This window comes from Tenrec ecaudatus, chromosome 1, assembly GCF_050624435.1.
Source record: "Tenrec ecaudatus isolate mTenEca1 chromosome 1, mTenEca1.hap1, whole genome shotgun sequence".
NCBI lineage: Eukaryota > Metazoa > Chordata > Mammalia > Afrosoricida > Tenrecidae > Tenrec > Tenrec ecaudatus.
The window spans coordinates 189,582,394-189,608,142 of record NC_134530.1 but is presented as its reverse complement, the minus strand read 5'-3'; the positions used below and the strand labels follow the sequence as shown (position 1 = coordinate 189,608,142).

Below are 25,749 nucleotides of genomic sequence, written 5' to 3'. Positions count from 1 at the left end.
ACTATTCTGGTGATTGATTACTATTCTGGTCATTTCTTATGCATTGAATCATAGAACATGTGTTCTTTTGTGACTGACTTCTGTCACTCAATATAGTGTTTCCAATGTTCATCCATGTTGAATAGGATTGATATTTACTATATCATCTGTGTAACAGTATGTGTATTTTATTAATCTTTGTGGGTGAATAATATTACATTATATATATATGCCATGTTTTCTTATCAAACCCATATTCTTTTAAGAAATTTTCGCCTGAATTTTGGGGGGACAACATGTTTATTTTCCTCTACTTCTGTTTGTGTTTTTGTTTTTGATATCCTCCAGTTTTTTCAATGCTATTTCAGATCCTCAGCGTGTGATAACCTGGCTTTTCCATTCTTCCTGGAGGAGTTAATTCTCATCGACAACATTGTTCCTAGTCTGTTCATGGCTCTTACTTTGTTTATATCCTTGATGCATACATTTACTCACCAAACTTCAAACTATATATCCAATTTTTCACTAGATATTTTCACTTCAGCGTTCCCTTGCACATTTTTAATTCAATAATTCCAAAGTTGACTTTATCCTTTACCCCCTTTCCCAAGCCTGCAACTTCTCAACACATCTTTTTTCCTGGAGAATATCTTATGTGTAGTCATCTATGCCATAAGGACAAGACCCTGGCTCCTCACCCCCACTCCCTGTCAATTCTCAATGTCTGTCTGTCTTACTACCAATGGCTTCTGTGCCAGAAGCACTGTGAATGAAGCATTGGGCTGTTAACCGAAAGATTGGCAGTTTGAACCCACCATGCACGCCATAGTAAAAGAAAAAAAAATGTGGCAGTCTGTTTCGCTAAAGATTTACAGCCATCGAAACACTACAGGGCGTTCTACTCTATCAAGATCACGGTGAGTTAAGCCTAACTCGGCTGTGTATTTTGTGTTTATGGCCTTCAGATAGCGGCACACTTGTCTTTTCTCCTGGTTATTACTTCAGTAGCCTTGACCTTGTCCCTGTCTAATCCGGTCTCTCTTTAAATATGGAAGGCTAATTTTGTCCACCGTCTGTTGAAATAATCCTTAATGGTTTTGCATAGCTTAGCATCCAAGGTTCTTCTTGATCTAGCCCTTGCCTACTTCTTTAGCATCATCAATACCCTTCCCCCCAATAGGCCCTTTGCTTTACCCTCCCACTCTGTGATTGCCTTGTCGCATGCAAACCCTTACAGTTCTGTCTACAACCTTCACCTTTAGAGAACACCTTCTCATCACAGGTCAACATCTCTGAGGAGTTTCCCTTAGTCTTCCTGAGAGAGGGACCGCTCACTGTACTATTCGATGAAGAAGTTACAGGATGCTCTTGCTATCCCAAAATAGAGCATTTCTGTGAATTTCCCAAGCCACAATGGCATAAGGAAAAAAGAATTACCTCACATTTACATAATCACTGACATTGAGTCAATGCTGACTCATAGTGACCCTACAGGACCGGGTAGAACTGCCCCCATGAATTTCTGAATAGAAAGCCCCATCTTTCTCCCAGGGAGCAGCTACTGGTGTCAAATGACCACCTTGCAGATTTCAGCCCAATGTATTAACCCATTTAAGAAGTCACACAGCCCCAAATAATCTAGCACGTCATACCAAATAATGCACATAAAAAACCTAAAGTAATACTAACATATAGTGCTCACAGACACATTCAAAGTGATGGCCACTTGAAGGAGCCCTGGCGTCCAAATGGGTTGGCTACACGTTGGGCTGATGACCTTTGGAAACACCGACTGCTCCACAGGAACTACTCCTGTAAAGAGTGACCATCTCTAAAACCCAGGTGGGCAGTTTGACACTGCCCTATAGGTTCCCCATGAGTCAGAATTGACTCACTGATGTTGAGTTTGAGTTTGAAATGGTGGCTTGATGCTGGGTGCTAACAGTAGCTACAGGGAGGTACTTGGTCACACCATGCCCACTGCTCTGTTCAGGGAGGCTGCTGACTCTTTAATAGCCAACTGAAAAACAAATGTTGAACACTAGCTTTATTCTTCACCTTAAAAAATCTTGAATTACAGTGCTGTCTGTGATAGGAATGTATCTATCCACCGTCAATGATCAATCAATACAAATTTATGTACCAGCCACAAAAGCTAGTGAAGAAGAAATTGAAGAATTCTACCAGTGACTTCAGGCAGAAAATAATCCAATATGGAATCGAGATGCATTGATAATTACTGGCAATTAGAATTAAAAAGTTGGAAACAAAGAAGAAGCAACCGTAGTTGGAAAATGTGGACTTGGTGAGAGAAATGAAGCTGGAGATCACATGACAGAATTTTGCAAAACCAATGACTTGTTCATGACGAATCCTTTTTCAACAACGCAAAAGATGACTATACTCATGGACTACTCCAGAAGAAATAAACAGAGATCAAATTGACTACATCTGTGGGAAGAAACACTGGAGAAGCTCACTATCAGCAGCTAAAAGGAGCCAGAGGCTGGCTATGAAAGAGACCATCAATTTCTCATAGGTAATTTCAGGATAATGCTGAAGAACTTTAAAACAAGTCCATGAGAGCCAAAATATGACCATGAGTCTATCCCATCTGAATTCCAAGAACAATTCCAAGAACATGCATTGAACACTAATGACAGATGACCTGATGAGTTGTGGGAGGACATCAATAACATCCTTCATCAAGAAAGCGAAAGGTCACTCAAAGACAGAAAAAAAATGTTATAAGTGGATGACAGAAAAGACCCTGAAAATTGCTCTTAATCATAGAGTAGCTAAAGCAAATGGACAAAAATGCGGAAAAGAACGTTTCAAAGGGTAGCTTGAGAAGACAAAGCCGAACTTATCATGAAATACGCATAGACCTAGCGTTAGAAAACTGAAAGGAAAGAACACGTTCCACAGATCTTAAAACTGAAAGAACTGCAGGGGGAAAAAATCAAGCCTCATGTTGAAATCTTGAAAGGTGCTGGGGGCAAATGTTGAATGATGCAGGGAGCATCAAAAGAAGTTGGAAAGAAAACAGAGAGTCACTGTGCCCAAAAGAGCTAGTCAGCTATCACTACTTCAGATGGCAGCATGTGAGCAAGAACCAAGGATGCTGAAGGAAAGAGTCCAAGCTGAACTGAAAGCATTAACCAAAAATGAGACTCCAGGAATTGATAGAATGCCTATTGAAGTATTTTTAAAAAGCTGATAAAGCACTCACGTGTCTATGCCAGGAAATTTGGAGGACAGTTACTTGGAGAACTGACCGGAAGAGAGTCATATTTGTACCCATTTCAAGAAAAAGGTGACTCATCACAATGTTTAAATGATAATATAATTGATAGAGCATGCAACTAAAAAGGTGCTGAAGATTACCCAATAATGGTCGCACCAATACATCATGAGGGAGCCGTCAGAGGTTCAGGCCAGATTCCGCATGGGACATGGAACAAGAGAAATCATTGCTGATGTTTGATGGGTCTTAGCTCAAAGCAGAGAATACAGAAACAATGCTTACTTGTGTTTCATTGACTATGCCCAGGTATTTGACTATATGGATCATAATAAACTATGGATAACCTTAAGAAGAGTGGCCATTCCAGAACATCTGGTTATGCTCCTATGGAACTTGTGCATGGATGGAGAGGGAGATATGTGGATGGAATAAGGGAATACTGCATGGTTTAAAATCAGCGAAGGTGTGCATCCTCTTACCAATCTGTGTGCTGAGTATATCATCAGAGAAGCTGGATTATATGAATGCAGTATCAAGATTGGAGGAAGTCTTATTAACAGCCTACCATACGCAGATGAAACAGCCTTGCTTGCTGAAATCAGAGCGTACCAGAAGCACTTAATGACGAAGGTCAAAGATTTCAGCCTTCAGTGTGGATTAGAAATCTTTGTACAGAAAATAAAAATCTTCACAGTTGAACCAGTAGGTAACATCATGTTAAATGGAGAAGAGGTAGATGTTGTCAAGGAATTTGTCTTTCTTGGATTCACAATCCATGTTCCAGGAAGCAGCAATTGAGAGGTCAAAAGACAAGTTGTACTAGGTGAACCTGCTGCACGAGACCGCCTTTGAGTATCGAAATCCAGGCTGCTCCTTTGAGGACTAAAGCGCGCCGTATCCAAGCCATGGTATTTCCAATTGCCTCTTAGTGCCTGCGAAAGCTGGACGCTGAAGAAGACTGAAGAAGAGATGCACTTGAACTGTTGTACTGGCGAAACATATTGAAAGTACCATGGTCTGCTAAAGGGGCAACCCAAACTGTTTTGGAAGAAATAAGGCAAGAGTGCTCCTTAAAGACAAGAATGGTGAGATTTTGTCTTACATACTTTGGGCGTGCTGTCAGGGGAGACTAGTTCCTGGAGAAGGACATCATATTTGGTAAATCAGAGGGGCAGGGAAAATGAGGAAGGTCCTCAAAGAGATGGACTGACATGGTGGCTGCAACAATGGGCTCAAGCACAGAACACGTGTGAGGATGGAGCTGGACCAGGCAGTGTGTCCTTCTGCTGTTGCTAGCTGGTTAGCACCTAACAAGAAAATGAAATCCTTTTTGGATATAGATGATATAGATATAGATAATATAAATGGAGATGGAGATATAGATGGAGATGGAGATGGAGATATAGATATATTGGCTATCAGAAACAGGTACTGGTGTAGATCTTTTTTAAAAAGCTGAGTGTTATAAAGTGACCTTTTAAACAGGCGGGCTCCCTGCATTGCATTAGTTATAATGTTTTGGAGGCAAGACTCACCTCCCATTAACTTTGAATCATGTGAAATGCTCAGCCCATTGCTTCACCGTGTTTTAAGTATCGTACATGCTTTGGTTTCCTGGACCAGCTATAACACACGATTCCAAAATGGTGGGCTACAAGAGCAGGCCATTCTCATAGTCCTGGAGGCTGCAAGTCCAAATGAGGTTACCAAGGGTGTTGATTCTTCTTGGGTTTCTGAAGGAAACCTGTGTTCTGCTTCTCATATAGCTTTAGGGCTATGACTTAGTGCTGCAGCATCACATTGTGACCTTCCTTCATCTTTCCATCTCTGTATTTGCTTCTCTTTTGTAAGGAGAACGCCATATAAATTAGGACTCATCTCACTCCAGTGTGACCTCATGTTGATCTTCTAAGCAGAGTCACATTTTCAAAAGCAGGACTTAGGATTCCAATGTATCTTTAGTGGTTGTGGCACAGACACACAATTCAATCTATAACATGACATCTTCCAGAAAGCCAGCGCATCTTCTACCATGTCTATTTTGGTAATAAATCCAAGTCCTTCTAGAGCACAACACGCACACTATCATTATACCTAGAATATCACATGATAATCAGTACACCTGTCTTCATAATCCAAGCTAGCCTAAATCTAGGCCAATAGTAGATGCTTACTAAAATCTCAATACCAAGCCCACTGCCATCGAAGGAATTCAAACTGATAGGAGCCGCCAATGGATTAGAAGTGCTGACCTTGCAGTGCAGTGCTTAACCCATTATGCTTAACCCATTATGCCATGAGGACTCCTTGAGACACTTAATAAACATTTGTTAATTTGAGAATAAATAAGTAATGATGAATTACAACTTTCTTTATGCATTCACTAGCCTCTGTGCATGTCCCAATTCTGATTATTGAGCTTATCTCCATATCTATATCTCTATGTTACTTTCTGTATTACCTGCTGAATGCCCTAAGGCCACACACAATGAGTCCACCTAAATCTTACACCGAAAAGGCCTATAGTTGTAACCCCCCGCTTGATATCTGACACTCTGATATTTACTGGCAGACCTGTCTAGTGCCAACTGCCCACATATCTACCTGTGTATCTGGACTTACAAGGACCTCACACACATACACCCACATTGATATCATTGCTATGACCACCCACTTGGGTACCACATTGTTTAATCTTTGGATATATAATTAAATTGTGACTAATATGATTACATTTCACTTTAATAGGGGGAAATTCCTATTTAGCTAAGCCATGAAAATAATGTTCTAAGTGAGATTTCAGGCATTACCAAGTTTATTCATGGAAATCATCTTCTGGTGGACCACGTTACTACTGGAGACTATAAAACCTTACCACCTGTATGTACACCTATACCCATCTCTTCAAAAGGGCTGTCTCTGACATTGTGCATAGCCTCTTGCTAACATCAGAGGGAGTCACGGGAGTAAATGTCTCTCTCTGGGAAAGTACTATAAAGCACAACAGATGGGGGTCAGGCTGCTCTGTTTACATCAATTCTTGATTGCTTTTCCATGGCTGGTGAAGGCTTTAAATGTTATGAGTAGCATAAATCGTAACTACAGCCTCAGATTCCATATTCAGCTCTTAACATAAAAGACCTGTCAACTGCAATACATCTTGTGAAGAGCAAAACCAGAAAGAAAAATATTTCTCCGTAAGCAAGTCCTTTAACAATACCAATGCCCAAACCCACTGGTGTTGAATCAATTCCAACCCACAGTGACCCCATAGGAAAGGACAGAGCTGCCACACCAGGTTTCCAAAGTTGTACATTTCTCTGCAGACCCACATGGTCTCAACCTGCCAACATTTAGGTTATCAAGCTGAGCATTTTACCACTTTGTCTCCAAGGCTCCTTCTTTCTTTAAAAACAGAAGAGACTGTAAACCCTTGTTCAATAGCGAGAGGAAGCTTTGATTTTAGGGGTTAAGCCAAATAAAAAGGAATATAAGAAATGATCTTTTCTTAAATAACTCATGATAGCCATTTTAGCTTGTCTTGGGTTTATTCACAAGAGATCAAGTTGTGTTCAAGAGAGGACAATAATTCATAGAAAACATCTAATACTAATGCACTAAAGGTGCTCTAGAATATACATACATAGGCTTTCTGTCCTTGTTTTATTATGTTTTTATCATGTCCTATTTTTCAATTGGATTATGAAGAGCTGAAAAAAATCATAGCATGTTTTGTCATGTACACTACATAACACCTAGCACAGCAATGCAAATAAATGATTAACAATGACTTAATGAATTAAAACTTATCCATATATAATGTAAATCTTACTATGCCCCTGTCTTAAGACCATTCAGAATTTTGGAAATCCATCAATACAAGACAAAGATTTCCAAAACACATATATCATGGGTTTCATTACTAGGCCACTGTGTTAGTATGGGTATTTTAGAGAAACAAATCCACAGAAACTCATGTATAAGAGAGAGTTTTATATAAAGGTTAAGTGCACATCAAGAAAGCATCCCAATCCAGTGCTGCCCAAGCCCACAAGTCCAACATTAACTCATTAACCCTATGTCCAACACCAATCCACAAAATCCTCCTCCATCTCACAAAACAGACGCAATGATGCCAACTGCAGGAGGAAAGCCAAATCAGTGAATGTGTAAGCATCTCAGCGCCAGCAGGGGTCTCCACACAGCTGCTCCAGCACCCAGGGCTGCATCAGGGTAGGTAGATGTGGCTTCTCCTCAGAGATGTCTTGCAGAAAGTGAGCCTTGCCAGCTAAAACAGGGAACTGGCTAAGGCAACTGCACCCTGGTCTGACCATCAGAAAGCAAGAGACTCGAGAACTAGAAAGGTGAGGCTCATGGCATCATCTATACCTCGGTCCTTCAATAAACCCCACATGTGTTTATCTGCCAGGTTACCACACTAAACTAACTACCTCAACCACACCCTTGCACATTTTCCAGCTACCTTGGATTTTCATCCTCTATTTACAATGTGTTCCCCTAGCAAAGCCCCAAATTTAGATAAATAACTCATTCCACATGCTCTCTTGCATAACATAACCATAGACTCAATTTAAATGCATGACCTTTAATCTCTAGTCTAGACTCAATTTAAATCCCCTGATTTATTCATTGACTTGCTTTCCCAATGACTATTTCAAATCGTTTCCCCCCAGACGATTGTCTTAATAACTATTTCATAAAGGAAAGAGAAATGAGAGGAATATTCAGACAAGTTCCCATGATCCTGTCTGAGCTGTCTGTCCCACTAGTTCCCTACACTCTGACTCCCCTGCTATTAAGTGCGCAAAAGGAAGAGGTTCTGCACCCAACCGTGAGTGTGCGCCATGGAGTCCATCCACTCTTGCTTTCTCTCAGGTATCTCTGCACCAAGTCTTCCCTCCCTGTTGGGCATCATCAATGTGGTCCTGACTCACAGTGACTCAATGCACAATAGAATGAAACACTCCCTGACCCTGTGCTATCTCCACAACTGTCATTGTCTTTGAGCCCAGTGTGTCAATCTATCGCTTGGAGGGTCTTCTCACTCACTTTCTACTTCACCAAGCAGGATGTCTTTTGCAGGGACTGATCTTTCCGGAAAATGTGTCTAAAGGAATTGAGATGAAGTCCTGCCATCTTTGTTTCTAAAGGAGTATCCTGGTTGTGCTTCTTCCAAAAAAAAATATTTTTTTCTGTTTCTGGGAGTCCAAGCTACTTTCAATATTGTTTGTCAATACCATAGTACAAATGAATCAAATTATTTTTAGGCTTCGAAGAAAAAAAATTTTTGGCACTTCTTATCTATATCTTCACAATCTGAAATGACTGGTGGCCACTATTCAGTAATATTTGTTGCATGAGTAAATGGATGAGTGGGCCTCAAATGATCTTCCTTTGCCTCAAATTTGCACTAATCCTATGGCATATACAGGAGACAGTTATGAAAAGTTCTTATATATGACCAAATACCTCAAGGGAATGAGTCACTGGTTCTGGAGGCTCAGGACTACAGTCTCAGGAGACAGCAAGGTCAACTGACATAAGCTAGTCTACAAAGACAATGTTCTATATCCTACGTTGGTGAGTAGTTACTGGGGTCTTCAAGCACATGAGCAGTGATCTAAGGTGCAACCATTGGTCTCTCTCTGGAGCAAAGAATAGTACAGAGAGTTGAAACTTGAAGTCCAATGGACTAATGGACCACACAAGCAGCAGGCTCCACAGCCCTAAAAGTGCCATAACTAAAGGATGCTGGCTAGTCCTATCAACTCATTTGAAAGGGATCACATTATAAGGACAAAGAGAAAATGGGAGGGAAAAAATGTGGAATGAAATTTAAAACCAGAGAAAAGACCAGACCTACTAGTTGGGGGAAAGTAGTTGAATTCCAGAGACCGTGGCCCTTCATTGCCATTGACATCTGGCAATGAACTCACCCTCAGGTTCAATGTCCTGACAAACAAGAGCCAGACCTACAAAGTGAATGACAGCAAACGTGAGGTGCGCAAACCTTAGAATAATCAACCATTTGAGAACAGATGGGCAACATTGACTCGAGGACGGCTTTCTGAATGTTTAGGAAGAAGGAGAACTGATCTGGTCTGTGATCCTTCACCCGATTCACAATGTTTTTTTGTTGTTGTTGTTTTATATACTCCTATATGGTCAGAGTGAATCAGCATTGAATCTGTGATATTGAGTTGTTGAGCTTATTATATCAAAACAAGAATATTCCACGACAGATTCCATTTTAAAATTACAGGTTCCAGCTTCAGAGACTATCTCCAGGGTTCTCCATGAGAAATGACAAATTACAGTGTAAAGATACAATTCTAGCATAATGAAAACACCCATGTCTAAATTCTTTAAAATATATATATATTTTCAACTCATGTATGTACACCAAGTAACTTAGATGAAAACCTGAAGACAGTGGAAAGGGTTTGGGATTGGAAACCAAGAGAAGCGCACTGACTCTGCTCTTTGTTGGCCAGTTCACAGAAGTCCCCTAGTTTTCAGGGACTTAGAGGTCTCTGCTGTTCTTTCTACCTCTCAGATAAGCATCTAGCAGTGGAATTCTTCCAATTACCATTTTGGCAACAAATCACAGGTAAGTAATTGCTGGACTTAATTCAGCTAATTATTTTCCAAACAACTTGTCTTTGGATACCACTCGGGGTTTGATGCCAAACCAGGGAGGCTTACATGGACATTAGTTCCAGATCCGGTCTGCCAAACTAAAGTCAGTTGAGGAATCCCTGGGAAAGAGTAGCTGAAGCCCTCCGAAAACAGTGCAAATCTTTCTCTTGGCGTCATTGGTATAACCTTGCATGTACAGGTCTACACTCTTCCCCAAAAAGGCAGGAACAGGGGTTGTTGTTTTGGAGGTGCTGCCGCTACCTCTGTTGAGGAAACCGCCGTGCTCTGGAGGACGGTATGCGAAAAGTGTGAAAAGAACTTGGTAGAGTCGTCACTTCAGATACATGGAAAGATGGTGCAAGGAACGCCACCGGAAGTGGCAGAGAAAAGTTGAATGAAAATAAAGCTTTGACTATGAAAAAGCAAGAGCTGAGCCCTATGGAAAGAATAAATTCTCCGCCTGCAGGATTTGCAAAAGTCTGTGCACCAGCCAGGTTCTTGTTCCTACTGCCAAGGCTGGGCCCACAAAAGGGGCCTCTGTGCGGCGGGGGGTGGGTGGGAGGGGGGTTTGGGTACCAAAAACTATAAGCAAATGTCCGTCTAGCTTAATGAAGTTTCTGGCCTCTTTTATGATTTTACTTTCTGCTTTGAATTGTTAGGCAGGGCATAGATGTACAAGTTGCAAAATAACTTGTTGTCAGAAAAATAATTAAGTTTGAGGGAAATTGATTGGTATTCATTATTTTGCTCTAAAACTGTAATTAGTTTTCTGCCTTAAATTGTTGTTTTTCTTAACAAACATTTTATCCAACTAGAATAAGTAGCTACTTTAATGGGAAAAGAAAAGAAAAATCCCAGTTCCGTATGCAGTACCCCACAGTTTTCATGGCATCCCTACTTCATTTGCAGGTATTGGAAGAATGAATAGGAGATAATCGATGCTTTGTTCTGGGCCTGGCATCTAGACTTATAATTCCTACTGATTTTTGCTTGCTTATTATTCCCTTGCTGGTTGTCTGGTTCCCTTACTGCAGTTTCTTGGGGTTTTTAATTGTCTGAAAACCCTGTTGCTGAATGCTTATTTGTAATGCTCGAGGTCAAATCAACAACCAGTTAGATTTGTGTACTTGGGTGGTGGTGGTTCTTGATGTGAGATTTCCAGTCCCTTTGTTATAAGAACAAGGAACATTGAGGATGCCTGAAGTCATAAACCAGACTTCAGAAACGCATGTGTACACCCATTATCATGAAGTCAACTGTCCTGAAAGCCCTAAGAATAAAATGTTGTCAGTCCATAAAAAACAAAACAAAAGGAAGCCCCACATGCACAAAAGAAAGAAAAAACAAGTGTGATCTTCCAGCTATATAAGCACATACTTCTAGAGTCAAAAAAAAAAAAAAAAGGCTGTCTTGGCCAAGGGATCTGAGATTTCACCTCACCCTGAACTATCTGAATGTGAAGCGGCCACCTGTGTCTTCCCCAAACTTGTGTTCATTCCACACGCCTTTCTTCCGTCTCTTAAATACACTCAACTTTTAATCCTCACATAGTGTTGGTTCAGGTTGAATTTTTATTGAAGGTAATTTCCAGAGTGCTAAATGTTTACATTATTTCTTTACGTGATCGTATTTTAAATGGCTGCCATGGTAAATGATACAAGGCATTAAGTGTTCTGCTTAGTATTTTGAATTCACAGCTGCTCTAAGGGAGAAAAATGAGGCAGTCGCCTTACACACAGATTTACAGCATCGGAAACCTTATGGAGCAATTCCGTTCAGTTCTACAGGATTTCTAGGCAACATGATAAATGGATAAAAACTGAAGTTTTCAAAGATCTCATTCTACTGAACACACAATCAATGCTCAGGAAACGATGCATGGTTTTGGACAAAAATGCAGTACAAGATCTCTGTACAGTATTATAAAACAAAGATGTCACTTTGAGGACTAAGGTGTGTCTCACCCAAACCATGGCACTTCCAATCACCTTATTTTCATGTGAATATTGACAATGTGTGAGGAGAAGCAGAGAAGAATTGGTGTATGTGAATTATGATGTTGATGATGAATATTGAAAGTACCATGGACTATCACAAGAACAAACAAATCTGTCTTGGAGAAAATACAATCAGAATGCTCCTTAGAAGCAAAGATGGTGAAACTTTGTATTTTGGGCATATTGACAAGAAAGACAAGTCCCTGGAGAAGTAATGGGTAAAGTAGAGGGCCAACGAAAACAGAGAAGACTTGTTGAGATGGGTTGTGTACTGAAACAATGGGCTCAAGGAGAACAGTTGTGAGGGTGTCTCAGGGCCCGGCAATGTTTCATTCTGTGGTGCATAGGTCACTAGGAGTAGAAATTGACCTGACTGGAATGGGTTTGGTTAGGAATATGGTAAATACTTTGGGAAAGTAAACAACCATCCTCGATGTTTGTTTGGGCAGTTTGGCTTTTCTTAAAGATGGGCATAGGAATATTTGGTAGCTCATTCAGAAATTTCCACCCCAAATGTAGAAGGTAAATATATGCTCCATTTATCTTAGCAATAGAAATGTTAAAAAGAAAATCTCAATTAGATTGGCATAATCTTCTAATGATGCTGTTCCGTGGAGGACACAAGATGACACATAACGGCAGTGAGAAAGATTCTATTCATATATGTACAAAACAAGCAGGCACTGTGGTAATAAAGCTATAAAATCAAATAAAGAAATCGTCACAAATATCAGAATTATGAGGAAGAGAGGAGTAAGAAAGTTACATATAGGACGTTTCTAAGGCAAACGTGAGGCTCTATATCTCAATGTAGGTTATAGCTGATAACTTTGTAGTTATTGTTTAAACTATACTTAAGATTAAACTGTAGTTTATACTCTTCTCTATATGATATTTTTCACACAAAAAAATAATTCACAGTAACTGTAAACTTAATGAATCCGATCTATTATAATTTTCAGGTTGGATAAACACTGAGATGAGAAAATGAGAAAAAGGCTCATGAAAGCAATTATGGGTTATTAATAATGTATTGACTTAGCATTCTTAATGAATTGAAAGGTTTTGTGTAAAAAGAGGCATGTTTCATAGGGCACTATATTCATTAATTCTTTAACTTCTCGCTTCAACAAATTTATACTACAAAATCTGTTACATATCTGCCACAGTATTAGGTGCAAGAGAGACAAACATAGATGAGTAAGATCGGAATTCTACTTTGGAAGAGAGTGCACTGTCTAGTGGGGACCAATGCAAGTCCAAACCCATTGTCATTGAGTTGAGTTGAAGAAGAAAAGCAAACACAACTCACAGAAACTGTGGAGGACTAAGAACAGACCCAGAGTGTGTTCCTCATACTGCAAATGCTTATGGAAGCAGAAAGCAACTGGTCAGTTTGAACGCAAGCACTTAACAGCCAATTTCTTTAAGCGTGATTTCACCAGGGCTTTTCTAATGGAAAATATCTTCCCAATACTCCACCACGACAATCTCTGTATATCTTCCTTATTCTTCCTAGCTGGAGGTTTGGATGCTCTGTTCCTGCTAAATCACTCTCTAATTTTCAAGCCAACTCTAAGTACAGGATGGAGTTCTATCAGGAGCCTCAAGACTCACCCTTTAGTGGAGTCAGGAATGATCTTTCTGTCCACTCTCCAGGAGGGCAGAGCTTTTTCTGGCTGTGATATTGATCCAGTCCACTGGCCAGTTTCCCTTGCTAGCATTGGCCTTGAGATGCTGCTTCTTCTTCACTTGCTTACTGTGGCTTTACTTAAGTTTGAGAGCTATCCCAGTATCTGGACCTAAGATACCTCCACTTTGTGGAGGGAAAGCTTTAAAAGGCTCAGTGTCCTTCTATTCTCCCCTGGCTGGGTTGCCTGTTGCTGAAATACACTGATTTATTTCCATTGAGCCCAGTCGTGCCTGCCCTAACAAGGATTTATCCTGCAATCTGATGAAATCACCCAGTCCTAGCCTTGCAGAATTCTTATTTTTCTATGCCTTTCTTCTGAATTATCCATGTGAGTAGACTCCTAAACCCCCTAAAGTTATGACAACAATAATAAAATCAAGTAATAAATTTTTCAATAGAGATGCCTGCAAAGAAGCAGAGATGAAAGTATAGGGATGGATTTGGAAGTGGAGGGTACATTTAATCTGAATCACAATTAAAAGTTTGTCAGCTGATAGATGTGATATTTCAGGAGAGGGGAATGGATTCTTTCAAGGCATAAAGATGAGTAGAGTCCCGCCGTGTCTGGAAAACAAGGGGATGCTTTGTGCAGTCAGCGAATGGTGAGAGCAGAGACGAAGGCAGGTGAGAGGCAAATACAGAAGACTGTTACATGGCATGCTGGCAAAAATGTGCCCAATCTGACAGCATTTCATATATTCTGATCACAAATTGATGAAGCAAATGCCTGAATGATGTATGTATGTATGGTGTATGCTGTTATTTGAGGATTATTGTGAATTGACTCGCTTCCATACTTTAAAGGATGAGTTTCTAGAAACCCTGGACTCTCTAAGTTCTACTTCTATCATCGACTGGATAGTCTTGGGTGGGTGAGAGAAGGTGGAAGAGGATCTGGACATATGCACAGTGACTTTAATGGCTTAATGTTGGCCACAAAGCAAAAGAGGAAACACAGTAGATGCTCAGCAGACTGTTAGTGAATGCATGTACACTGAAGGAAACAGGCTGAACTTGTGACTATGGCAGCCAGAGAGCAGGCATGAAAGATCTCCTCGGCAACTCTCACAGAGGTCCAATGGGAGGGATGGCCTGTGCTTATTGGCAGCAAGAAAATAACTCAAAATCTAAGTAGGCCCAAACTTCTTAAAGTGGGAAAGCAGCAACGCCAATTGACAGATTCCCCTTTGCCATCGACCAACAGCACAAGCTGCTTCTGTGAGCCACACTCCTTCCCTGAAAGACACCGCCGAATCTCAGCCTGGGGGCCCTCCTTAGATAACAGACAACATGGGCGGGGTGGTGCAGACATTCCCCATACCCAAGCTCCACTGTTTGCATTAATTTTGTTTCTTCCTCTTCATTTTCTGCTTCCTTCTCTGGTGCCCTCAGAAGCAATGTGCTCCTCCCCCACCTCCCTGCCCAGCACACATATAGACACAATAACAATACAGAAGAAGCAGAAATCCCCATCCATAAGGTGGTTTTATTTTTTATATCATTTTTATTTCCATTTTTGTACTTTGGTACCATTATAATACTTCCGTTTTTGTACTCTTGTAATACTCTTATTATTTTATTCTAGTTCTCCCCCACTTCTTCCAGTGCAACACCTCTCTTGATACAACAAGCTCCCAGGGGCTTGTGAAACAAGCAGACTTGAAGATTTGGACACATCCATCCCATAAAGGGCATTTGACTTTTCTTTTTTTTCCTTGAGTGTCTTATAAACTCACCCACATCACACTGCAACAGAACTCCAACACCCACACCCAAGCCACACCTGTCATGTCCCTTCTGTCTCTCCTCCACACAGCCACACCTTTGTCCTTTTGCTACTTTGTGCCATGTTCTTTCTTTCCAGAGTATTCTCCTTCTCTCTTTTTGTTCCTTGCACCATTCTCTCTCTTTCTCGCTTCATCTTTAATAATATTCTTATAAACATATGTATACATAAATCCTTTTCTTTGGGTCTTTTATGAGAGTTACACTTTTCTCTTTCACCACCCATTAGATCTTTCTACTCTTACGTTTCTCTGATTAAATATATTTCCATGATACCTATCGATTCAGATTATCCCATTTAAAATACATTTTCCCATTATTTTTACAAATCTATTGGTCTATCCAGATAGCTGCTTATTACTACTACCATTGTTTTAATTTTATTCTCTCTCTTCTTCTATTTCATTTTACCCACTTACCCATCTCTGTCCCCTTTTCTCCATTTCACTGCCCTGTGTTTTCAAGGTCCTATTAGTCTTCTTTCACACCATTGCACAGAGTCAACCAGTCTTACATGACCCAGGAACTCACACGCTTCTAATGGCTGCATCATGATGTTGAAGAATCAGCAGTCAGCCACAGTAAATCCAATCAAGAAAAACAACCAAAAACGAATGGAGTGCTCTGAAAAAGAGGTCTTGAGACAGAAGAATGATATTTGGGTCCCTTCAGGAAATGTGGGGAACAGCCATGAGAACAACAGGGGGCAGGGGGAGCGAAATGGGGAAAAGATGGAAAACTAAAATTCTTAAACCAAAAGGAATTCCAGAAGATAAACAATGAGATAGCAGAATTGGGCAATATAGAAATAGATATGAGGAACAGAATGGGAAAAAAGAAGAACTGAGTCAGTAAGCTGGAAGACAATCACTCTAACTAAAACTGATGAGATGAACATTAACCAAAAGAGGGAAGGAATCTGAAGAAAGCCTGATGGTTATAAGGCCACGATCAAGAGAAACAAACTGCATTAGGATCCAGAGTGAGAAATAAAAAATCTACAGACACATCTTCCCTAGACTTAAAAAAAAATTGCAATTTAGAAAAAAACTATCTACAGAGAAATAGTACAAGGAATCAGGGGAGATAAAATTTCCACACGTCACAAAGGAGGAGAAGTAACTTTTGAAGAAGCTAAGATAACACGAAAGAGGATAAACCCCAGAAGGAAAACTTCACTTAATATCAAAGTCAAGCTCTCTTGTTTCATGGAAAACACAAAGACTCCTAAGGGGAAAATCCTAGAGGAAAAAGAACAATCAGGTACACAGGAAAACTGCTAAGGATAAGAAGCATGGGCTTCACTACAGAAACTATGCCATCAAGAAGACAAGGAGGGATTTATATAAATTCTGAAAGAAAACAACTGCCAGGAAAGAGCCTTATATCCAGCAAAGTAACCCATCAAGTACAATGGAGAAATAAAGGTATTTCCAGGCAAGGGAAAACAACTTGGGAAGAACAAGACCAGCATTACCAAAAATCTTACCAAATCACTGTGGAGAGAGAGCAACAAAAGCACACAAACCTGACAGCATCACATCGAACAACAGCACTAGGATACCAAGACTCAAAACAATACAGAAATAGAGGCAGATCACAGGCACCCATAAAATCACTCCATAAAAAAAAAAGAGAGAGAGGAAAAGGAAACAAATGCAAGCACAGCAAAATGACCAGAGGAAATTTGCACATATCAATAATGAGAGTGAATGTCAATGGATTAAATACACCAATCAAAGACAAAAAGTAGCAGATTAATAGAAAACAATATCTCTCTCTATGCTACCTACAAGAATGGTGAAAAATCTATCAAGCCAATAGCAACAATGTAAAAGCCAAGAGTGGCAATACTAATTGTTGATAAAATATACTTCAAGGCAAATAACATAATGAGAAACTAGAATAGAGACTACTTATTAAGTCATACATCAAGAACATACAACCTTAATAAACACAAATGCACCCAAGGAGAGACTTTCAAAACACAACAGTCAAATTCTCTGAAATGAAAACAGAAATAAACAGCTTGAAAATAATGGTGGGAGACATGGACACTCTTAAGGGAAGAGATCACCGCGGGGTGGGGGTGGAGGGAAGGATTAGTAAAGAACCAGGTGAGTTAAACCACACAGGCAACCAGCTGGACCTCCTAGACATACATAGAAAACTCCATCCCAACAACAATGCAGCACATTCTCTCCAGTGCACCCAATACATACTTTAGAATAAATTAACTTTAGGCCACAAAGCAAGCTGCAACAAATTAAAAAGCATCGAGATCCAACAATCCATTTTCACAGCTAACGATGCTATAAAACTGGAAATTAAAAAGCAGAAAGAATAGGAACATAAAGACAATGACATGGAGAGTGAGCAACATGCTACATGAAACAACAGGGCAATAGGAGAAAATAAGCAAAATTAAGAAATTCCTTGAAACAAATGAGAGCAATAACACAATATCCCTAAACCTTTGGGACCCGACAAATGCAACTATCAGAGGGCAATTTACAGAAGCCAACACATACATAAAAAAGAGGAGAAATCCAAAATAGACACCAAACACAACATCTTCAGTAACTAAAATAAGGCCAACACCATAAACCCTCCCAGACAGGAGAAAACAAACAATAACAATTAGCAAATAAAGGAATAAAGTGGAAAACAGAAAATAATGGGAAAAAATCAACAGGATAAGAAGTTTGCTCTCTGAATATTTGCAAAATTGACAAACTACTGACAAACCAAGAAAAAGAAAGACAAGATGCAAATATCTAGAATTGGGGGTTAAAAAGGTGACAACACAAGCGATCCAAGCTTGCTGATCTAGAAGAAATATACAAATAGCTAGAGATGCACTGTCTACCCATATTAATGCAGACGGATGTCGAAAAACCTCAACATACCTCTAACAAAGAAGAAGGAGAGATGGTTATAAAGAAACTTCCAAATAAGACACACGCAGGACCAGATGGTTTCACAAAGGAGTTCTACCAAGTATTTTGTGACAATCTGTCATAAATTCTACACAAATATTCCATAATACAGAAAGTGAACCATAACTCCCAAATTGACCCTATGAAGCAAACATAATCCTGATGCCAAAGCCATGGAAAAATCCCACAAAGACAGAAAATTATACACCAATATCCCTCAGAAATATATACGCAAAAATTCTCAATAAATTTTGGCCAATAGAATCCAACAACATATCAAAAAAGTATTCAATATGACCAAGTGAGCTTCATACCAAGGATTCAAGGACGATTCAACATTTAAAAAAAAATGTAACCCACCACATAAACAAGACAAAGAATGTTAATGATATGATCATATCAATCTATGGAGTAAAAGCATAATACAGTATCCAACATCCATTTCTGATAACAGCACTAAATAGAATAGGAATAGAAGGGAAATTCCTCAACATAATAGAAGGGAAAATCCAACAGCCAGCATCACACTCAATGGGGAACAACTGAAAACATTTCCCCTGAATATGAAAACTAGGCAAGATGCTGCCATCACCACTCTTAATCAACATCATGCTGGAAATCTTGCCCAGAGCCACTGGACAACAAAAAACAAATCAAGGGAGTGTGATCAGGCAAAGAAAAGTGAAACTCTCACTACTTGCAGATGTTACAGTCTGATAGCAAAAAATCATATCATTGGGTGCACACCTCCATGATACGATCGCTGAGGACAAACGGGTGCATAAGCAAATGTGGTAAAGAAAGCTGATGGTGCCTGGCTATCAAAAGAGATAGTGTCTGGGGTCTTAAAGGCTTGAAGGTGAACAAGCGGCCACCTATCTCAGAAGCAACAAAACTCACATGGAAGAAGCACACCAGCCTGTGTCGAAGGGATCAGGTATAAGGCATCATCAAAAAAAAAAAAAAAGTCTTACCATAGTGAATGAAGGGGGAAGGGCAGAGTGAAGACCCAAAGCCCATTTGTAGGCCACTGGAGATCCCCTCACAGAGGGGTTTAGAGGAGGAGATGAGTCAGTCAGGGTGCAACTTACCACCAATGAAGAATGCAGCTTTCCTTCAGTTCCTAAATGCTTCCTCCCCACCCCCCCACCCCCCACTACCATGATCCGAATTCTACCTTGCAAGCCTGGATAGAGCAGAGGTGCAGATAGGAGCTGGAGGCACAGGGAATCCAGGGTGGATGATACCTTCAGGACCAAGGGTGTGAGGGGCGATACTGGGAGGGTAGAGGGTGAGTGGGTTGGAAAGAGGGAACCGATTACAAGGATCTACATGTGACCTCCTCCCTGGGGGACGGACAACAGAAAAGGGGGTGAAGGGAGACGCCAGATAGGGCAAGATATGACAAAATAATAATTTATGAATTATCAAGGGCTCAAGAAGTGGGAGAGCGGGGAGAGAGGGGAAAAATGAAGACCTGATGCCAAGGGCTTAAGTGGAGAGCAAATGTTTTGAAAATGATTAGGGCAAAGAATGTACAGATGTGCTTTATATAATTGATGTATGCATATGTATGGATTGTGATAAGAGTTGTATGAGTCCCTAATAAAATTTTTTTTTTTAAAAAGGACTCCACAACGAGACTGTCGGAAACCTGAGGAATTTGGTAACATAACAGAATAGAATATTAACAAGCAGAAATCAATTAGATTCCTACATACCAGTAAAGAGACCTCCAATAGAGACCCCAAGGAAAACAATATTTCTTACAATAAACCACACAAAATATGAAATACTTAGAAATAGACATAACCCAAGAAACTAAAATCTGCACAAAGAACATTATTACAAGAAACCAAAAGAGACCTACACAAATGAAGAATACATTATGCTCATGAACAGGAAACCTTATTGTGAAAATGTCAATACTGTCTAAAGCAACCTAGAAAAACAACACAATTCTCACCCAGATCTCAACTTCGTTCTTTAAAGAAATGGAAAAACGAATTATCGACTTCATAGGGAGAGGGAAGAGGCCCAGGATAAGCAAATAACTCCTCAAAAAGAACCATGAAATAGGAGGCCTTGCACTATCTGACTTTAGCACCTACTACACACCACAGTGGTCCAATCAGCCTGGGACTGCTGCAATAATAGGAACATGGGCCGATGGCACAGGAGAGAAGACCCAGAAATAAAATCACCCCTTACAGGCAACTGGTTTCTTGGGAAAGGACCGAAATATATTAAAGGGGAACAGGATACACTCTTCAACAAGTTGTGCTGGCAAGATTGGATTTCCATATGAAGAAGAATGAGACAAGATCCATACCTTGTCCCATGCACAAAAATAAACTCAAGATAAATCAGAGATCTAAATGAAAGTGCAAAGCTTTAAGGATAACCAGTGAGAAAACTTGCACATATAGAATAGCGAATATAATAATTATAACTTACACAGTGGAAGACAAAATAGATTACCAGGACTTATGAAAAAACAAGACACTTATGCACATCAAAAAAGTACACCAAAGAAGTAAAGTGAAAGCTAACAGATTGGGGAGAAAAAAATCTTTTGCAATGACACACTGGACAAGGTACTAATCGTTGAAATCTATAGAACTCTGTGAAACCTCAATAAGAAAAAAATCTTAATAATCCAATTCAAAGATGGACCAAGGACATGAACAGACAATCCACACGGTATAATACTCAAAATAGCTAGGCACATAAGGAAATGCTCACATTATTAGTAACTTGGGAAATGCAAATCAAAACAGTGATGAGATATCACCTTACATCCACAACGGTAGCCCAATTAAAAACAACAGAGAATAACAAATGAAGAGGATGCAGAAAGATTGAAACTCATATACTTTGGGTGTGCTTGTAAATAGGTGCAATCATTGTGGAAAACAATGTAGTGCTACCTAAATCAATTGAGAATAGAAATCCCATACAACCCAGCAATGCCTTTGCTGAGTACATACCCCCAAAGAAGTAAGAAACAGAGTATGACCAGATGTATGTTCTCTGTGGTAGTCACATAATCTCTTGTCAACTTGCAAAGGGGGGGGAGTCTAGCCTGTCAAACAGGTCGCAGCTTGATAACCTCATTTGGAGACACAAAGGCAATAAATAGCTCACTGGAGGGCAGATACACACTTTCTGCTTCATATTTCTGATGACATGACACATGGATCTATGCTAGCGCCCTGGAACTGGAGGAGCCACGTGGAGACCCAAGCCGGCACTGAGATGCTTACAATGCCACAAGACTTTCCACCCACTGGATCCACAAGACTTTCCACCCACTGGCCTTTGATCTTCCTGCATTTGGCTTCATTGCATGTGTTTTGTGAGTCTGATGAGTAATTTATAGATTGGTACTGGACATAAGGGCTAATATCAGACTTGATCTGGACTTGGCTGGGATGTTTTCTCAATAATTCTTATACACATATGAGTGTCTATGAAGTTGTTTCGCTAGTCAACCCAAACTAACACACTCTCCAACGTTCGTTGCAGCACAGTTACCAATAGGAAGAAGCTGGGAAGAGCCGTTATGCCCACCAGCAGAAGAACAGATTAAAAAAACTATGGTACATTCTCACATGGAACACTCCGTATCCCTGAAAAACAGCTACAGAACCACGAAACGCCTCATGACATGAATGGACCTGGAAACCATTATGCTAAGTGAGGCTAGTCAATCACAAAAGGACAAATGTTGCATAAATCCACGACTACAAGGATAAACACCGAAAAGAAGGCAGACATCTGCTTTCACGTCATTTTCTAAACCAGTAATCCAATCCAGGTAATCTTCTAATCCAGTTTCCCAAACAAAGAGATAGAGGGCCTTCCTAGGATCTATAAACCATGTATATTTTTAAAATTATTATTAATTGGGAGTTAATGCATATATCATATCATTTGATAGTTCAATCACATCAAGCAGAATTGTACAACTGCTACCACAATCAGTTTCTAAATATTCCTTTTCCTCCTGGACTCCTTGACATATATGCACATCTTAAAAAGCACTTTGATGAAGGAGACCTCGTCTCAGGTGTCTGCTTCTCAAGAGAGGGAGACTTTAGACTGTGTATCCTTCATAGGCCACACAAGAAATAATCAATGTGGAAACCCTACTAAGTGACTCGGGTTTTACCACATACTCACCTGTAACGGATTTAAGGGATTGATATACTTCAATGGACTTAGGACTGAAATGTCCTCCTGTGAGAATCAGCCTACAACTGCTTTCCCAAGGTTATGGAATGGGTTGCTTGTTGTTAGACTTTGGTTCAGATCTCTGACTTTCAGTGTGTCCATTGAATGGTGACCTAGATTATCTTATATTTTAATGCTCTCCTTGCTTTCTGACTTGTATTATTGGAGGCACGGTTCTGCCTCTGTCAGTGAGTGTTATCAAAAGTTTTGGCCTATCATTAACTCTATTATTGGTGTAACTAGTGTACAGTCACTTAAGTGTTTAATCTTTACAAGTCATGCTTTCATGCATTGTAGTCGGAAAAGGCAGCCTAAAATTTTCTTTTCTCAATAGCATTTCAAATTCTATACTAAACTAAGGACATTCTCCATGGAATTATCGTATGTCCATGGGGATGAGTTATAATATTCTCCATCATTACGTGATAATGATGTCTCTAAAGTGAACCAGAGACATATGAATGGGTTTGGGGATTGCACTTAATTCTAGGTCAAATCTAAGGACAATTAGTTCTGATGATACGGCCGTCCTCAGTAATCATCCTCAAGAAGAGATAGATGTTATAGCAAAGTGTGACAAATACACTAGATGGTGCCCAGCTAGCAGAAAGAAGAGTGTCTGGAATCTTAAACACTTGTCTTAAGACAAGCAGCCATCTCAGTGAGGCATTAACTAAGCCCACATTGGAGAAGCACCCAGCCTGTGTGATCCAAGGATTGTAAATAATATGATTCAGATCAAAGGAGGGAGCAATGTCAGAACTTAAATTCTGAACACTTGGTTCACAGAGGGCTATGGGTGACAGTGGAAGGCCCAAATCCATTTGCAGAGTACCCATATTGATTAAGCCTCCAATAAATCCCATCTGACCAAAATGGAGAGACATAATAGCCTTACTACTAGACAGAGAACATCATTTGATCTTCCTTTTGACCCATTTTAAAGTTGTTTCAGTTTTTACTGCTTTCTGTTTTTCTCTGTTTTGTTTTGCCACTTTGTTGGGTCTTTTTTTCCCCCTTCCTGTTTGTGCTTTCTATGATTTTCTATATGTGAAATCCAGGATCAGTAAATCTATAGAGTTAGTAACTGGATTAATAACTGCATAGTCATGGCAGGGGAGGGTGGGGGGAAATGGAGAGGCAATGAATATGAGAAGAAATTGTTCTGAAATTTTGGTGATGATTACACAACTCTTTTTAATATATTGATTAAATTGAGCAATCTGTATCTTATATGCCAATGAAAGTATTTCAACAAATGGGGCACAAAGAAACCCAACACTTTGGGAACTTTCTGCAGAGCACCACACGCTCGATTCCACATCCCTGGGCATCAGGACTGCACTCAGTCATTTACCCGGTAGGAAAACTAGTTATTCAGAGAGGGAGGTCTTCAACAGGACAGTCCCAGGTGAAATGAGGACTGGCTGTTTTTTTGGCCCAACCATAGTGAATGTTGGCTCTCACTCTTCCTGGCACTGCTGGAGTTTACACTATTCATTTCAAGGGCCCTCTGGCTGCCAGAGCCTCTTGACTGCCCAGTGATGCACATGGCCAATAGTGAATCATCAGAGACACACGGACCTGTTCACCTCTCTGAATTACAGGCTCACAGACTCTGCCAGCCAAGAAGACTCTGTTCAGAACAGAACGAGAAGGAGAAATTGTTAAGCCAGAGAGAGGGAAGCAAAACTTGTGGAGCCCAACAGAGAGTGGCTGATAATAATGAAGAAAACGTATTTTAAGCAATCCATTTGGTGAATAACCATCCCCTCTGTTTTTGTGTTTGTTTTGGATTTTTACCTATTGTACTTCTCTCACAATTAAAGGGGCATACCCGGAGCAGTTGAAAGTCAGGGCTTTTTGGAAGTCCCATTTCATTGAAGCGAACCCACTGTCATGTTTCATCAACTCACTGTACTTCACCTGTGCTAAATGTCAACATCTTGACCTCAGAAGGGGCTCTGCAGTCTTCCTACATCTTTGTCATCGAGCTTGTTAGTAGTAGTTCTTACTTCAAGATGCATTGATATACAACATAAGCAAAGATGGTTAAATAAATAGCCTCTGTGGGCAGTCCTGGGAGCCCTGGTGGTGTAGTGGGTTACAGATCAGCAGTTCACAACCATCAGCCATTCTGCAGGAGAAGAGGAAGTTTTCGACTGCTGTGGAAATTTACAATCTCAGGAAGCCCACTGACGCAGTTCCCATCTGTCCTATAGGGTCACAGTGGCTCAGAATGGATTTGATAGCAGTGAGTTTTGTCTGGGGTTTAGGAACACTCCTTGGTCTTTGGTGCTCATTCTGGGGGGCATGAAACATTTAGAGATCACCTTTTGATTCCTTTAGATCACAGTTTCCATAGATTTAGTAAACATGACTTATCGGGTACCTATCATGTCCTCCAGGAGCTTAGGTGTTGCAGAGGTTAAGTACTCCCCTTTTAACCAAAGGGTGTTGTAGAGGTTAAGTTCTCCGCTTTTAACCAAAAGCTTGCACCCATCAGCTGCTCCGTGAGATAAGCAAGAGCCAGACTGCTTCCACAAAGATCCACACAGCAGTTCTCCTCCCTTCGACCGGGTTTTATAAGTCAGCATCAAGTCAACATCAGTGAGAAATGACATCCTTGAAGCTAGATTCGTACAAAGCAAAGCTGAGAGATTCAGGATTTTTCATTTATCAAATGAAGATGATACCTGTCTCCAAAAAATGGCACTTAAGTGATACAGTACGTGTAAACTAATTACCTCAGCCCTGGCACAGAATCAGAGTTAATAGTCATCGTCCTCATTTATGGCAGCGCAACAGGAAATGCGTGCACTCTTCTTCCCCCAGGAACGGGCGGTGTAAAGGGATGTTAAAATCATCCCAGTGTTCCAGAGGGACGAGGTACTGTAACTAATCATATATCCTCGACTCTGTGCACAGCCACCCCTGGCAGGGCGCTGGGACTAACAGCCCTGTGAATCATTTCCAGCAAGACCCACTGCACCTCCACTGCACCTCCAGATGCCCAAAGAAAACTTTGGGGTGGTATTTCTAACTTAAATAGAATAGGTCAATAAGCAAACCAGGAAGGAGCTGTCAAGTGATCATAGATGTGAATAACAGCTCTGGCCCAAGACTGCTCGAAAGGGTCAGGAAGCAAGTTTTAATTGCAATTTCTAAAGGAAAGAGAGAGAGAGCGTGCGCGCAATTATGCTTCCTGGCAAG

The 25,749-nt window shown here is 40.3% G+C and overlaps 1 protein-coding gene and 1 pseudogene across 1 annotated transcript in view; one reads left to right on the top strand and one right to left on the bottom strand.

Moving 5' to 3' along the window:
- LOC142429419 (cysteine-rich PDZ-binding protein pseudogene) overlaps nt 1-10,490 on the top strand; it is a 42,721-nt pseudogene extending 32,231 nt beyond the window's left edge.
- The window catches only part of PAPPA2 (pappalysin 2), a 359,519-nt gene that overhangs the window by 254,099 nt on the left and 79,671 nt on the right, over nt 1-25,749 (bottom strand). The window lies entirely within an intron of this gene.